Here is a 17295-nt window from a genome sequence, read left to right as displayed (position 1 = left end):
TGTCAGATTTAAGTGCTGATGTAAAGCAGTGCTCTCTCCATTATCCCCAATGAACTTCCCATTTCTGGTTAAGGCCTCGATGATGACTTACCAGGTAAAAGTATTTACAACAGGCTACATGAAAACTGCCTGTCTAAACATTCATAAAAGCTTTGCCATATTACCACTGTCATTTTTGAACTTCCTACTGCCTGGAGTGAAAGGAGACATGTGGTATAGACCGGCCCATGGATCGGGTATCACAAACATGTAGATTATCAGACACCAGCAGCCCTTCACAGAGAACCTGATCTAAGGCTCTGCCTCAACACAGACAATTGGGAAATTTCACTGGCCAATGCATAGGCAGAAAGAAGACATGAGAAGGAAGGAAGAAAATATTTTCAACTATTCCGTCAGCCAATTCTTCCAGGGACATGTTATAGATTGAAAGTGTGTGTCCCCAAAGTCATATGTTAAAAGCCTACCTCCAGTGGGATGGTATTAAGTATCAAGGTCTTTGGGAAGTAATTAGGTTTAGATGAGTTCATGAGGGTAGAGCCCTCCTGATGGGATTAGTGCCCTCATAAGAAGAGACCAGAGAGCTCTCTTTCTCAGTATCTGTGTGTGTTTATGTGTGTGTATTCCTCTTGTGAAGACACAGCAAGAAAGTAATCATCTGCAAGTCAGGAAGAGAACCCTTACCAGAATATGCTTACATAGGGGCACCTGGGTGGCTCAGTGGGTTAAAGCCTCTGCCTTCGGCTCAGGTCATGATGTCCTGGGATCAAGCCCCGCATCGGGCTCTCTGCTCAGCAGGGAACCTGCTTCCCCCTCTCTCTCTGCCTGCCTCTCTGCCTACTTGTGATCTGTCTGTCAAATAAATAAACAAAATCTTTAAAAAAAAAAAAAAAAAAAAGAATATGCTTACATACTGCCCCATGATCCCATGATCTTGGACTTTCCAGCCTCCAGAACCGTGAGGAATGTTTGTTATTTAAGCCTCTCAATCTATAGTATTATGTGAAAGGAGCTGAGCTAAAAAAGACCATTCCTTTTCCCATACAACATTCCTAAAAAGTGGGTGTTTTTCCCTCCTTTACAAGTAAGGAAAATGAAGGCTAGAGAGTGAAAGAAACTTTTCTAAGTAATGAGCTATAGAGAAGAATTCCAACCCAAGTCTAGGTGACTTGGGTTGACTCAGGTGACCCCAAAGCCTATGTACATTCTACCATGCCAGATTGTCTCCTCTCTACTGTACTATTAACCATGTGACTACTGGCAAATCCCTTGCCTGCCATGAAACTCTAGTTAGATGATCCCTTAGTTCCCTTCCCTTGAATTGCGGGCTTTCATGATTCTGACTGACAACTGCTAGTTAAAAGGGTTATAAAGGGTGATGTCACCAAGATGGCAGAGTAGGAAACCCCAGCCTCGATCCCACCACAAAAGTTAATATTTGACAGCTATCCACAAACAAAAACATCTCTGGGAGAGCTCTGCAGTCCACTTAAATTTCAGCAACGTGTTGAAACAAACCAACCAACCAAAACCTTGGGAATAAAAAAGGAAGGGAAGGAAGGCAGTTTAATTTTCCCTGCATCATTCTATTCCCCAAGTTGGCCTTGCTCAGTTTCAAGAGTAACTCCCCAGCTAGAAACCGTTCCTCTCGCAGGGAAAGGAAAAGGGGGATGAGCCCTGAGTTTTCACATCCTTGGGAGACAACTCAAGAAGATCTGCTTCCATTTTGCCCAACCCAGAGACTGTCAAAGCTGACATGTATATAGAGAGATCTAGGAACAAAGAAGACACGTAGGGACTACCAATAGCAGCCACATAGTGGGGTTTAGAAAAATTTTAGAGTTTAGAAAAAATTTCTAAACTTTATGGAAAAAGCAACGAAGACAATCAACTAGCCAAAAAGGAAGCCTCCAAATCCCGTCTCATTCTAGCGCCTCCTCTGTTGCTAGCTTTAGGATCTCTCCACCGTCTCAGTTCTCCGGGGTCCCGATGGTCTCCCAACGCTGTGTTCCGAAGGGTCCACAGGAAGGCAGGTCAGGCGGGTCGCCCCCAGGTAAGCACTTCTGTACAGGGAAGGCACGAGAAACTGGAGCAATGGAGAATCAGTCCACTCGGGGCAGGAACACGCGGGAATGAAGGCAAACGGGAGGAACTTCTAGGGACTTGTTCTGCAGAAAACCTAGCAGCTTTAGCCATGGAAAAAAAACACCAGCACAGCAAGGCAGACCTACTGCGGATTTCACCCTACAGGTACTTGCATTCACTGAAGCTAGCTCCCTGAGTCTCTCCCTATTCCCTCCCACCCACTCCGCCCCGCGTGCCGCCACTTCAACAGCAGCCAGCCTGGGCCTCTGCAGTTGCTCAAGTGCAAGACACCAGCCTAGATGCCTATGGCTGATCCCTACTCCCCTGCACACATTCCAGGTTAGCCTCTCCTGCTGTGCATTTGCCGTCTTTGAGCCTGACACCTGTCATCTGTCTCTACTGACACAAACAAGCCCAGGGGGAGACTGTGCAGCCAAAAGAGAGCACACTTACATCCAGGGCCCCCGAGGCCACTTGTGGACCCAGATCATGCTTTGTCTTCTGCCACTGGCCTGCACCACTGCATTCATCGGCAGCCGCAACCCTGTCTGTGCACCTCTATGCCTCTGGCCCAACCCCCATCACTGGCCTCCACTTCTGTGCTCCTGAGATAAGATGCAGCAGCCACAGCATAACAACCAGGGCCCATGCAGCTGCCAGCGTACCTACAATTGGCCCTGATCCTTCCTGCCTGCCTTACCCCCCACCACTACATATGTGTTTGCAATTGGCCCCCACTGCTACACAGAAGCCTGCTGCTAGGTGTCACAGCCAAGCACATGTACACCACCAGCTCCAGCCACTTCTACTGCTTGTTCTGGTCTTTAGCTACTGGACATGGAGGCAATGTTGAGCATCCCAAGGGCCCTTGCAGACTCTATGGAACCCAAGCAGCATTCACCAAGGACCATGCAGTTGTCAGTGCTGTGGACCCCAACGACCTGAGTCAATAAGCCACTACACCTGGACATATTGCTACCACAAGCCCCTGCATTTGGTGCCCTGCCTCATTAGACCCCAGGTCACAGCACAGTCTCATGTGCTCCTTCCCTTACTGAAGATAATCAATGAAGTCTGAAAGAGGTGACTCCTTCTTCAAATGCACAGACTCCTATGCAAAACTACAGAGATCATAAGGAATCATGGAAACAGAATTTCACCAAAGGAACACAATAAACCTCCAGTAACCGGCCCTGACAAAAAGGAGATATGGAATTTCCTGACAAAGAATTCAAAATAATTATTCCAAAGACGCCCAGAGAACAAGAAGACACAGAAACAATTTAACAATATTGGGGAAACAATACAAGAAAAAAATGAGAAGTTTGGCAAATAGTTAGGAAGCATAAAAAAGAACCAAACATAAATATTGGCATTGAAGAAAACAAGAACTAAACTGGAGAATGCAGTAGAGAGCTTCAACAACAGAACAGATTAAGCAAAAGAAAAAAATATCAGTGAGCTCGAAGACATGTCTTTGGAAACTGTCCAGTCAGAGGAATGAAAAGAGAAAAAAAAAAAAAAAGGAAGTCAATGTGACGTGTGAGATACCATTATACATAACTGAAGTCACAGAAAGAAAAGAGGGGAAAAGGGGTAGAAGGTTTATTTAAAGGAACACTGGCTGGAAATTCCCAAACCTGGGGAGAGATTTGGACATCCAAGTTCATGAAACTAATAGATCACCCCAAAATTTCCACCCAAAACAATCTTCTCCAAGACATGTTATAATTAAACTGTCTAAAATCAAAGACAGAATGCCTGGGTGGCTCAGTCAGTTAAGCATCTGCCTTTGGCTAAGGTCATGATCCCAGAGTCCTGGGATCAAATTCCATATTGGACTCTGTGCTCAGTGGGAGCCTGCTTCTGCCTCTGCCTACCACTCTCCCTGTTTCTGCGTGTGCTCGCTCTCTCTATCTCTCTCTCTCTGACAAATGAATAAATAAATAAAATCTTTAAAAATAAAATAAAAATGAGAATTTTTAAAGCAGCAAGAGAAAAAAATTTCTCATAAAAGAAAACCTTAAAATTAAAAAATAGAGCTTCCCTATGACCCTGCAATTGCGCTACTGAGTATTTACCCCAAAGATAGAGATACAGTGAAAAGAAGGGCCATCTGTACCCCAATGTTCATAGCAGCAATGGCCATAGTGGTCAAACTGTGGAAAGAACCAAGAGGCCCTTCAACGGATGAATGGATAAAGAAGATATGGTCCATATACATACAATGGAGTATTATGCCTCCAGCAGAAAGGATGAATACCCAACTTTTGTATCAACATGGACGGCACTGGAAGAGATTGTGCTGAGTGAAATAAGTCAAGCAGAGAGAGGCAATTATCATATGGTTTCATTTCCTTGTGGAGCATAAGAAATAACACGGAGGACATTGGGAGTTGGAGAGGAGAAGTGAATTGGGGGAAATCAGAGGGAGAGACAAACCATGAGAGACTGTGGACTCTGAGAAACAAACCGAAGGTTTTGGAGGGAAGGGGGTAGGGGATTGGTTGAGCCTGGTGGTGGGTATTATGGAGGAAACATACTGCATGGAGCACTGAGTGTGGTGCATAAACAATGAATTCTGGAATACTAAAAAGAAATAAAATAAAATAAAATGAAAAAAGAAAAAGAAAACCCCCTTAAGTCAATCAGCAGATTTCTCAGCAGAGACCTTTCAGGTCATGAGTGAATGGAATGATATATTCAACGTGCTAGAAGAAATATATTGCCAATGAAGAATATTTTATCCAGCAAAGGTGTCACTCAGAAATGAAGGTGAAACCAAGTCTTCCCTTAACAAACAAAAGCTAAGGGAGTTCATCATCACTAGACCTGCCTTACAAGAAATGCTGAAACATAAAGGACACTAAGTAGTAACATGAAATCCTATAAAAATAAACAATACACTAGTAAAGGTAAGTATATAGTCAGAATCAGAATACTGTAATACTGTGGGGAATCTAAATGCACCACTATAGAAAAGGAAATGAGAGAATCGATTCCATTTACTATAGCACCAAGAACCATACGATACCTGGGAATAAACCTGACCAAAGAGGTAAAGGATCTGTATTCAAGGAACTAGAGAACACTCACAAAAGAATTTGAAAAAGACACAAAAAGATGGAAGACCATTCCATGCTCATGGACTGGAAGAATAAACACTGTTAAAATGTTTATACTGTCTAGAGCAATCTATACTTTCAATGCCATTCTGCTCAAAATTCCACCAGCATTTTTCAAAGAGCTGGAGGAGGGGCACCTGGGCGGCTCAGTGGGTTAAGCCTCTGCCTTCAGCTCGGGTCATGATCTCAGTGTCCTGGGATCGAGCCCCACATCTGGCTCTCTGCTCAGCGGGGAGCCTGTTTCCCCCATCTCCACCTGCCTCTCTGCATACTTGTGATCTCTCTCTCTGTCAAATAAATAAATAAAATCTTTTAAAAAAAGAAAAAAGAGCTGGAGGAAACAATCCTAAAATTCGTATGGAATCAGAAGAGACCCCCAAATTGCTAAGGAAATATTGAAGAAGAAAAACAAAACTGGGGCATCACATTGCCTGATTTCAAGCTTTACTACAAAGCAGTGATCACTAATACAGCATGGTACTGGTACAAAAACAGACACATAGACAAGTGGAACAGAGTAGAGAGCCCAGATATGGACCCTCAACTCTATGGTCAAATAATCTTCAACAAAGCAGGAAAAAATATACAGTGGAAAAAAGTCTCTTCAATAAATGGTACTGGGAAAAGTGGACAGCTATGTGTAGAAGAATGAAACTCAACCATTCTCTTATACCGTACACAAAGATAAACTCAAAATGGATAAAAGACCTCAACGTGAGGCAGGAATCCATCAGAATCCTAGAGGAGAACATAGGCATAACCTCCTCGACATTGGCCACAGTAACTTCTTTTAAGATATGTCTCCAAAGGCAAAGGAAACAAAAGTGAAAATGAACTTTTAGGACTTCATCAAGATCAAAAGCTTCTGCACAGCAAAGGAAACAGTCATCAAAACAAAGAGGCCACCCACGGAATGGGAGAAGATATTCGCAAATGACAGTACAGACAAAGGGCTGATATCCAGGATCTATAAAGAACTCCTCAAACTTCACACACACAAAACAGATAATCATGTCAAAAAATGGGCAGAAGACATGAACAGACACTTCTTCAGTGAAGACATACAAATGTCTAACAGACACATGAAAAAATATTCATCATCACTAGCTATCAGGGAGATTCAAATCAAAACCATATTGAGATAAAACCTTACACCAGTTAGAATAGCCAAAATTAACAAGACAGTAAACAATGTATGCTGGAGAGGATGTAGAGAAAGGGGAACCCTCTTACACTGTTGGTAGGAATACAAGTTGTTTTAGCTGCTTTGGAAAACAGTGTGGAGATTCCTTAAGAAATTACAAATAGAGCATCCCTATAACCCTTCAATTGTAAATACTGAGTATTTACCCCAAAGATAGAGATACAGTGAAAAGAAGGGCCATCTGTACCCCAATGTTCATAGCAGCAATGGCCACAGTGGTCAAACTGTGGAAAGAACCAAGAGGCCCTTCAATGGATGAATGGATAAAGAAAATGTGGTCCATATACAATATGGAGTATTATGCCTCCATCAGAAAGGATGAATACCCAACTTTTTTATCAACATGGACAGGACTGGAAGAGATTGTGCTGAGTGAAATAAGTCAAGCAGGACACTCAATTATATATAGTTTTGGTTATTTGTGGAGCATAAGGAATAACACGGAGGACACGGAGACGGAGAGGAGAAGAGAGTTGGGGGAAATCTAAGGGGGAGATGAACCATGAGAGACTGTGGACTCTGAGGAACTGAGTGTTTTGAAGGGGTGGGGGTGGGAGGTTGGGTGAGCCCAGTGGTGGGTATTATGGAGGACACGTATTACATGGAGCACTGGGTGTGGTACATACATAATGAATTCTGGAACACTGAAAAGAAATTAAAAAAATAAATAATGTTTTTTTAAAGTAGAAATGTCATGTACCAAAACTTACAAGATGTAGCAAAAGCAGTGCTTAGAGGGACATTATATTGACTAACGCCTACATTAAGATAAAAGAAAGAACACAAGTAAACAGCCTTTCTTCACACCTCGAGGAAGCACAAAAGTAAGAACTACACTAAGACGGGGGCCCCAGATGGCTCAGTTGGGTAGGTGGCTGCCTTCGGCTCAGGTCATGATCCCGGGGTCCTGGTATTTAGCCCTGCATTAGACTCTCTGCTCAGTGGGGAGCCTACTTCTCCCTCTGCCTGCTGCTCTCCCTGCTTGTGCTTTCCCACTCTCCCTGACAAATACATAATATCTTTAAAAAACAAACAAGCAAAAGAACTAAACTGAAACTGAAAAGAAGGAAGGAGATAACAAAGACCAAAGTAGAAATAAATGAAATAGAGAACAAAGAAATAATAGAAAAGGCCAACAAAACTAAGATTGATTTTTTAAAAAGATCAATAAAATTAACAAAACTTTAACTCACTACCAAAAAAAAGAGAGAAGACTCAAAACTATAAATGAAAAAGAAGACATTGCTAATGACGCTATAGAAATACAAAGGGTCATAAAAGACCATGATCATATGCCAATTGGACAACTCCAAAGAAATAAATTCCTAGAAACATAACCTAGCAAGTCTAAATCATGAAGAAATAGGAAATCTGAACAGACCAGTAATAAGTAAGGAAATTAAATCAGTAATCAAAAAGCTCCGAAAGACAACGTCCAAGACCAGAAGTCTTCACAGGTAAACTCTACCAAATATTTAAAGAAGAACTAATGCCAATTCTTCTTAAACTCTTTAAAAAAAAAATTTTTTTTTAAGAGAACACTCCCAAACTAGTTTTACAAGGCCAGCATTACCCTGATACCAAAAGCCAGATAAGGATGTTACAAGGAAACAAAATTACATTCATCTCTGATGAAAATACATGCAGAATTCTCAAGAAAGTATTAGCAAACCAAATTCAACAGCACGTCATGATCATACATCATGATCCCATGGGATTTATCAATGGGATGCAAAGATGTTTTAAAATATGCAAATCAGTAAATGTAATCATACCACATCAATAGAACAGAGACTAAAATCATATGTTCACTTCAAAAGATGCAAAAAGGCATTTCCTAGTTCAATATCCTTTTATCATCAATACTCTCAACTGGGCATAGAAGGTAAAGGCTGTATATACCCAACCCACTGCTAACATCATAGTCAATGGAGAGAAGTTGAAAGCTTTCCCTCTAACATCAGGAATAAAACAACAACATGGACAGACTCTGAGGCTATTATGTGATATGGAACTACAAGAAAGCCAAATACTACATGATCTCAGTTACATGTGGAATTCAAAAACATTAAACTCAGGGACACCTGGGTGGCTCAGTCAGTTAAGCATCAGCTCAGAATTTGATCTCAGTGTCATGAGTTCAAGCCCCACACTGGGCTCCCCAGTGGATATAGAGCCTGAATGCCTGCCTGCCTGCCTGCCCGCCTACCTAAACTCAAACACAGAGAGTAGAATAGTGATTGCCAGAGATTTAGGAATGGGGGTGCTGGGAATATTGGTCAAGGATACAAACTTTCAGTTGTAGGATGAGGAAGTTCTGGGAATCTAATGTACAGTATTTTTAGTTATATTTCTATTTAATATATATTTGTATTTTTAATATATTTACATATATTTATATTAAACATATATAAAATTATATATAGTATAGTTATAGTTAATGAAATTGTATTGTATACTTTCAAATTATTATGAGAGTAGAGCTTTAACATTCTCACCATAACAACAACAAAATTGTAATTATGTGAGGTAAAGAATGTATTAACTGAGCTTATTACGGTAAATATTTCACACTATATTCATGTATCAAATCATCCCAGTGTACACCCTAAACTCAGTGTTACTGTCAACTTTATTTCAATAAAGCTAGAAAAAGCACAATAGAAGTATGATAGTAGTTGAAGAATAAAGAAACTTTTTCCTTTCTTTTTTTTTTTTTTCAAACATTTTACTTATTTGAGAGAGAGAGAGAGAGCGCATGAGAGGGGAGAGGACAGAAGGAGAAGCAGAGTCCCCACTGAACAGGGAACCTGTATGGGACTTGATCCCAGGACTCCAGGATCATACGCTGAGTTGAAGGCAGTCACTTAACCAACTGAGCCACCAGGCGCCCCTCTTTTTCAAACTACAAAGTAATTTTTGAGAATAGAAATGTCTATACTTTTCTTTCTAGGAATTCAAAGAAGCCCACACAATAGATATTAAATATGATGTATTCCACAACTATAATATAAGAAAATCTGGCACCGTATGCATTTGGACTTGCCTATTTCTCAGTCACCTTCTCCTACCACACGCAACATACGCAAGATATTGCAGAGGCATACCAGGCGAGTTATAGAGAAAGAACATCTAAGTTAGACTGTATATATGGGCCTTGACCTTGAGGCATTAACAATTTAATTCCCCAATTGGGTATATTCTGAGTGAAAATATGTAAGTACACAAATATCCCAAAAGAAAGCATATCCGTTCACAATTTTTTGGAAATAGCAAGCATCTAGGAAGGAATCAAAGCAAGGTGGATTTTAACTAGAATTTTGAAAAGGAGAAACAACACGGTTGAGCAGAAAGAGCATCTAACTGTGGAAAGATTTGTCCCAAGGCCCCAGTAGGTTTTTAGGAAAGTGATACAGGTCTGATGGCTCATCGAAAGATACTTTAATAAATGGATCACTTATAGTGTAATGGGCAGGAACAAGGGAAACAGGAAGTAGTCATTTCCATACCTACTGAATGGGCAAAAGGAAGAAGTGGTGCCCCAGGATCCCAGTGAGGGTTGGAGCCCTGATAGTAGTCTTAGGCATGGAGAATGTATTTGCTGCCAGAACCACCCCCCCCCCCCCAAATGAGAGGGTGGGAATGCTCTCTCTTTCTACCTTCCATCCCCTTCCCAATGCCTCCCATGGGGCCAACACCAATGGGAAGCTGGTCCAGCTGGAACAGCCTCCTGGGGAATGGTGGGATGGGGGAGGACTTCTGAAGGGCTCAAATGTAGAAAAACAGCACAGGAGATGAATTTATTCCCTCTTCTTTAGATGCTAAAGAAGGTTAGGAGGACAAAAGGAAAAGTAAATATTGAAAGGAAAACACCTTCCCCCCAGGCAGGCAATTACAGGAGAGTCAAAGCAAGAGCTGAATCGTGTAGGGTAAGTAACAGCAAAGCGGTGTTACTCCAGACTCCTACTAGTAGCATTTCACACTTACGTTCAAGTCAAGGCAGATTTCTTTTTAAAGATGTTGCTTACCTCTTTCACTTACCTCTTTAAGTTTGCTTACCTCTTTCAATTCTTAATGGATCAGTATCAAGATAACTGGACCATTATCATTCTTCACATTCTTTGCCCTAGGTGTGAAAGGATGATGAAGTCCTGACTTTAGCCAGGCCCTTCTAAGCCCGCTTCTCAACTAGGTCTCAACCAGTTTTAGCAAAGAATCCAGATGCTAAGACAGTTCAGACAGGAGGCATGAGAAAGCACTGTTTCTCCCTCCCAGAGCCTCAGGAGATGTGGTCTCTCTCTGCTGCTGTTTTGCAGTCATAGCATAAGCTCTCAGCCTGAGGCTCAGCTTGGAAAACCCCTCCTGTTAGCTGAATCCCTGAAAGACTAACTCAGGGGCAGGCAGCACAATCCCAGAGGGAATTTGCTATGAAGATAAAGGAGTCATCCATAGTGGTAGGATGTGTCCAGAAGCCATGACAACCCAAAACATGTCCAATGGCACGCCCATGGCTGTTGCCCTAAACTCCAACCCAATTCTCCTGCTTTCTTGTCGATTCAGTTAACTGCTTCTATATTCTACTGAATAAATTTTACCTTACTGGTCAATTAAAATAACATCAGTTTCTGTTGTTTGCAACCCAGAAGCCTAATAGGCTGCACCATTACCTAGTTTCAATTTTATTTTTGTAAAAAACAATTTTTCAAATATTATAAAACAAAGGTCAGTTAGTTTCCTAGGGCTGCCATAATAAATTGCCATGAACTGAGTCACCTAAAACAACAGAAATTTATTCTCTCACAGTTCTGGAGGCTAGAAATTCGAAACCAAGGCATTGGCTGGATTGATTCCTCCTGACATTCTGCGGTAGAATCTGTGCCGCTGCCCCAGCTTCTAATGATTTGTTGGAGGCTATCTTTGGTGTTCCTTGCCTTATAGATACATCATTCCAATCTCTGCCTCCATCTTCTCGCAGTATCCTTCTTGTGTGTCCAATTTCCTTTTCTTGAAGGGACATCAGCCATTGGACAAGGGTCCATCCTAAGCCAGTATGACCTCATCTCAACTTACAGACATCCACAGTGATCCTATTTTCAAATAAGGTCACATTCACAGGTACTTGGGATTTGGACATAAATGTATCTTTTGGGAGGACATAAGTCACCCCACAACACAGAGAAAAATACTGACCATATAGTCCTGAAACCTAGAATCAGAGTGAAGTGACTCTAAGTCAGGGGTGACAGATGAGGGTAAGAGGACAAGAGACAAAGAAGGTGGTGCAGAGGTCTTGGGAGAGAGTGGCCGCAGAGCACACTTTCCAAGGCAAGAATCTTGAATTAGGTAAAATCAGGTTTCCTACTCTCCTGAGAAAATCATCAGGGGCTAGAGCTAATAGAAGAATGGGAGAAAGGTAGAGGAAGGTTATAACTACCTTAATATAATTTTAAGGTAACAAAAGTAGACTGATGATTTAAAGGATAGAGAGCCCAATGCTTAAGAATTAGATATGAATGTTCTGAAGCAAATATAACAATCTATAATGCTATGCCAAACATTCACATAGAAAATCAAAACTGTATAGCTTAGTAAAAATGTGAATGTAGTTTTAATGAGTCACTGAATAAATATATTCTCATGAATTACTCTCATTTTTGAGCATACTATTTGCTAGCAAATCAGTCTCAAGATAATTGTACACAAACAGAAAGGGCCAAGGAAAAACCCCAGGCATTAATTCTCTAAAATTGTGGAAACCATAAATGAGCAAAACTTTGTTCTCGGGATTACTTACCGCACTTGAAATGACTGCTGTTTTCAGTCCTTGGTCTCCTTTCATTTCTTTTTGATGTCTCCATAAATCAATGACAGCTATAACATTTCTGCTGAGCCAGCGCTTCCCCCCTGCCTCAGTGATCTCATAACGTCTGGGAGAACGTTTGGAACTTTGTGCACTCCTTGATATGCAAAAGAGAACCTTATTTCCAAGTGTCTTATGTCAAGACAATGCTTACACAAATCATGTGGCACAGCACAGAGATGTGGAATAAAATACTCGAATGGGTTAAAGTTTAAAAAAAAAAAAAGAGTGCCAGAAAGAAGTACCACTTATCATGGGAATCTTGGGAACAAAGATTTAACCATGCATTTCCTTAAATCCTTGATACTGTACTTCCTAGTGTAAGTAAAGCAGTATTAGCAGAATAAAATGAAAGGCAAATGGAGGAAATGGACATTGGCTTCCTCTGTGATGAAAACAAAAGGTTTGTGAAATAGATTTGGGGATGTGCAACTCTTCTAGTCCATTAAATTATCTTTCTTCCTCTTTCCTTCCCGCTCGTTTGACCAAAATACTACTCTTTCAGTCTTCCCAACTGGTTCTAATGAGAGAACGGATCTGAAAGGCTTAGAAGGAGCTTGAGGCATGGATGGACGGGCACTCACAGGAAAGACACCAAAGGGGCAGGGGGAGGGGGGGGTTGGGAGGTTTGAAATCTGCTCCCTAGCCAACTGGTTCATGATCTCTGCACCACAACCAAATGTACTCCTACCTCTCTGCCACTGATAGATGTAGGAGTTGCTGCATTCCAGAATCATGACATCCGACATTACCAATGATAGTAAGCACTTTTTATTCCACAGAAACATGACAAGAAGGCAAGGTATCGATATGAAAATGAAGTCCTTTCACAGAAGGGAGATATTCATAGTTTCCCTTTAAGAGAGGAGAGGAGAGGTTCCCATTAAGAATGACCTCCCTGCTCTAGAGAATCCTAACAAATGATGGAGAATCAATGGGTGGGGAAGGACATAAGGTTCATGCTCAAAGGAGCAGGGGCTGCTGGGAAAATCTACTTGGGAAGGCTCAAAGATCTACATTTGATCTTTTCAAAAGTTTCCTTTTTCTAACTTGATCTCCACATTTTTGGTTCACCTTGAAAGGGTGGCACCCCGAACCCACCACCGCCTGAGTCCAAGCACTTCAAGTCTCTTTTTCTACCTCCATCATTGCGCCAAAGTAGCCACCAACTTTCCAAACACAAATTCAATGGTCTTAATCCTTCCCAGTTCAGCTGCCCTGCTGGGTTCAACTCTCTGCTCTGGTCCTTCATAAAGCTCCCTCCTCCTTACACTTCACTAGATCATACCATCTGCATGGTCCCCTTATTACCAATTACTCCTCTCTATCCTCCATTTCTTCTCCTTTCCCTGATCAAAGAAATCCACCCCAAGGTCATTCATTTCACTTCTCTCTCATCTACTGTTCTCCCTGAGCAATGTCACCCACTTGCACGGCTTCAGCTCTGATTATATGTTTGACCTTCTAATGTGTCTCTCCAGGCTCGAGCCCTCACAGTAGCCTAACCTGAATTTCCAACTGACTGCTATAACCTCTTTTGGTAAATATTCCAGAAGCATCTCAAAACACATGGGTTTTTGTAAAAGCGAATTTATCTTCCCACCACAAACTATAAACTTTGGATTTCTGTTAGAGATACCAAAAATCTATCTCTTCCTTCTCCTTTCCTCAGCCCAACATCCAACCAGTTGGGCCCACAGATTCCCCTGGGACAGTCTCATTCTTATCATCCCACTGATGTCTTTCTAGTTTGATGACTGGATGTCACCTGCCTGGCGAGTTGCCACCATCTCCTAATGACCTACTAGCCTCCAAAGGGTCCCTCCTGTCACTTATCCCTTATATCACTGACAGCACCCAACCACTCACTAAATTTCAATGCCCCTTTATTGCCTCCAAGTGAAATAAAAATGCCTCAATCCCACTTCATCCCCATAATGTTATCCCCACCTCCCTTTCTAGAATTACCTCTCATGACTGTCCCACAGGACCCTACACTCCAGCTCACTGCTCAGTTCCTGACTGCGTCATCACTTTACCTTTCCCTTCTCTGCCCCAGAGCTCTAGGTTATAGCAGAGCCTGCACCTTCCTCCAAGGTCAAAGGTCAAATTAAAGGCCACTTTCCTCATTTCATCATATGGTCGTCCCATTTGAAGTACTCCTCTTTGAACCTCCATTGTAGACTGAAGCACCTCCTGGCTTGTGGCCGAGTTTGAGAGCTATTCGCCCATCCTTTTCTCCCCTCCTTTCAATCTACTATATTGAAGCAGTCAGAAGAACAGAGACCCTGTTACATTTATCATTATATGTCAAGAATTTAGACTAATGAAAATTTTTCTAATCGAATTCAATCTACCTTTCTCCCACAGAAATTAAAGTTTAGGTAAAGAAAAGACAGAGGTTTTTGTGGACACTTTCAAATGACACTTAGATTCAAAATCAGTCTCCTTTCTATATAGAGAAATATAAGCATTCCTCCATCTTGTAAGACAAACTAGGATATCCCGTTCATGAAACTGAAGCTGGTTACCACTTTCAAGTAACTTAGAATGAGCAAAAATAAGGTAGAAAGCAACGAGTAGTTTTTTCTAAGACATATTCTCCATTGCTACGCTACTAGAAAATCACAATGACAGATTATTTTCCTCCTTGATAGTAAAAAAAAAAGCTTATTTCTTTGTCCACTTGAAACAATATACAATACACAATCCACAGTAAGATACTCAAGCCTGTTAAAAACAGCACCCATTATAGCACACCGTCTTTTTTTCCATCCTGCCAGGAGCTCAGGCTCACATGAATATAAAAACCTCGTATTCTTTTACCTGGATATTTGAATATTTCCAAGCAAATCATCTATCATACCAGTGAATTATTTCCCCCCACCACCACCACCGAAAAACTCAACTGTAAAGAAGAAAATGCTTCAGAACTTCCATCGAGACACTCCAAGATACAGTCTTTGCATGAACAAAGTTTTGCTATCACGTGGATCGCCTCTGTAGACCAGAGGGGCCAGCAACCTTGGGGAGAGGGGAGAACCTCTTCTTCTGGACCTAACTGCCCGGCTGCAATCTCATTTTTCCATCACATTTTATTTAACTTTACTTTACTTATATCACATAAATTAACTCAGCAGCCATGCAGAATAATTTTGCTTCATTTGGATCTAAATTAATGAGCGTGATCACAAAGCCATGTGTACAATTTCAATGAAGACACACTGTAATTATTCTCTTGTAGGGCTAGCATTTCAGCCTTGTGCTGATGTATTCTGAGTATATAGTGTCTGGTACTTCTGTAGTATTCTGCCATAACGCTCTACTTAAAAAAAAAAAAAAAAGTCCTCCAGTTAAGAAATGCTCAAATAAATTATTAAACACAAAGGAAGGGGAAAAAAAAAAAGGAGGGGGGATCAGAAAGAAAAAAGAAAACGACAAAGGGAGAAGTACGCTCCCGGGCACTCATTTCCTCACACAAATTTTATTTCCAAATCGCTTCATTAAGTAATGCATTAAGTTGGGCAACAATAGATCTTTTTTTTTTTTTCCCCTCCTCAGCATTTGAGGGAGGGGTTTTACGGAAAGGGAACTCTGGGCATTTGAGCAGACGTAAGAAATAGAGAAGAAAAATCACAGAAGAGCACAGGCACTTAGGTCTGCAGTCAGTCATGAGTTACGCCGCTAAGTATCAGCTTGAGACCATGAATTATTTCTGCCCAGGCCATACAGTTCCTGGAGGCCTGCTCAGGGAACATTAGACCCTGAGGGCAGGCAATTATATGTCTTTAGGATTAATCCCAGACAAGACAATGATTCAGAAAGAGACACATTCTCTTTTGAAGAGCTTTTAGTCATAAAAAGACTTTTTTTTTTTTCCTTCCTGCCCTTAAGGCCTTCCAACACCCCTCTCCCCCCCTTCTCTATTAAAGGTATAAAAACAGACCTTCCACCTGCTAGCACTCATACACCAATAACTTTAATTTTTGGCACTTATTTACAGGCTGAATAGACCCATCCACACCTGCTTTCTCCTTAATTAGCTGGCTATCAAAGGGCTGCAGACTGGAGGCTGCCAGCTTCCTGAACGGAGAGGAAGATCATTTACTAGCTGATCGAAGAGAACTGGGGTGGAGAAAGAAGGGAAAAAGAATCTTTCTGTTAGAGGAACTAGAGAGGAAACCATTAGCAAGAGAGAAAGCGAGAGAGAGAGAGAGAGAGGGAAAACATACATGAATAAGGGAGCAAATGATACATACTATTACATGTATGACACATAATGACATATATAAGTACACTCCTATAGATACATGAGCTACTGGAAGCCAGGAAAATAAACAACAGCCCTAACTGGCAGCGATTGCCACTTCTACTTAAGAACATCTGAAATCTTCCAAAGAATCCTACAGTCTTTCTGGGTTATTAGCTGAGACAACACCCTATATCACCCAGCAGAGGGAAGAAAAGTGACCGCCCCCCCCCCCCCACCAGTAAAGTAGAAAGAGGACTGGGTTGGGGGTCTGAAGCCCCTGGGACCTTGGACTTCACTCTGCCACTGACCCACTGACGGAATTAACAATGGTCAGTGTCCTCGTCTGTACCAAGTCGGAATGGATAAGGAGGTTTCCAAACGCCTCTTTAGCTGGAGTGCTTTTGAATCAAATCCTATAGTCATTTCCGCCCCTTTTCTGCACTGAGAATCAGCCCTGAAGTCTTACCCAGGACAGGGAGGGAGAACCATAACAGAAAGAACAGTATACTGTAAAAACTAGTCACTTTTCACGCCGCGGGAATGTTTGAGGTTTCTAACCACAACAGGTGAATTCTAAGGCTTAGAGGAAACCTAAATGGGTTTCCTCAACATTCTCATGTTACAGATAAAAAGCAAAACAACAAAAACAAGACCTAAGACAGCTAACTGATTTGTCCCAGGTTCATGGAATGCCGTTGAGACCAGAAATCAAGTTCAACTGCCTCCCCAGACAAGTAACTGGTGATTTTGGAGTGAAACAATCTGACCA

The sequence above is a fragment of the Meles meles genome, chromosome 5 (assembly GCF_922984935.1).
Source record: "Meles meles chromosome 5, mMelMel3.1 paternal haplotype, whole genome shotgun sequence".
NCBI lineage: Eukaryota > Metazoa > Chordata > Mammalia > Carnivora > Mustelidae > Meles > Meles meles.
Note: the sequence above shows the minus strand (reverse complement) of the source record.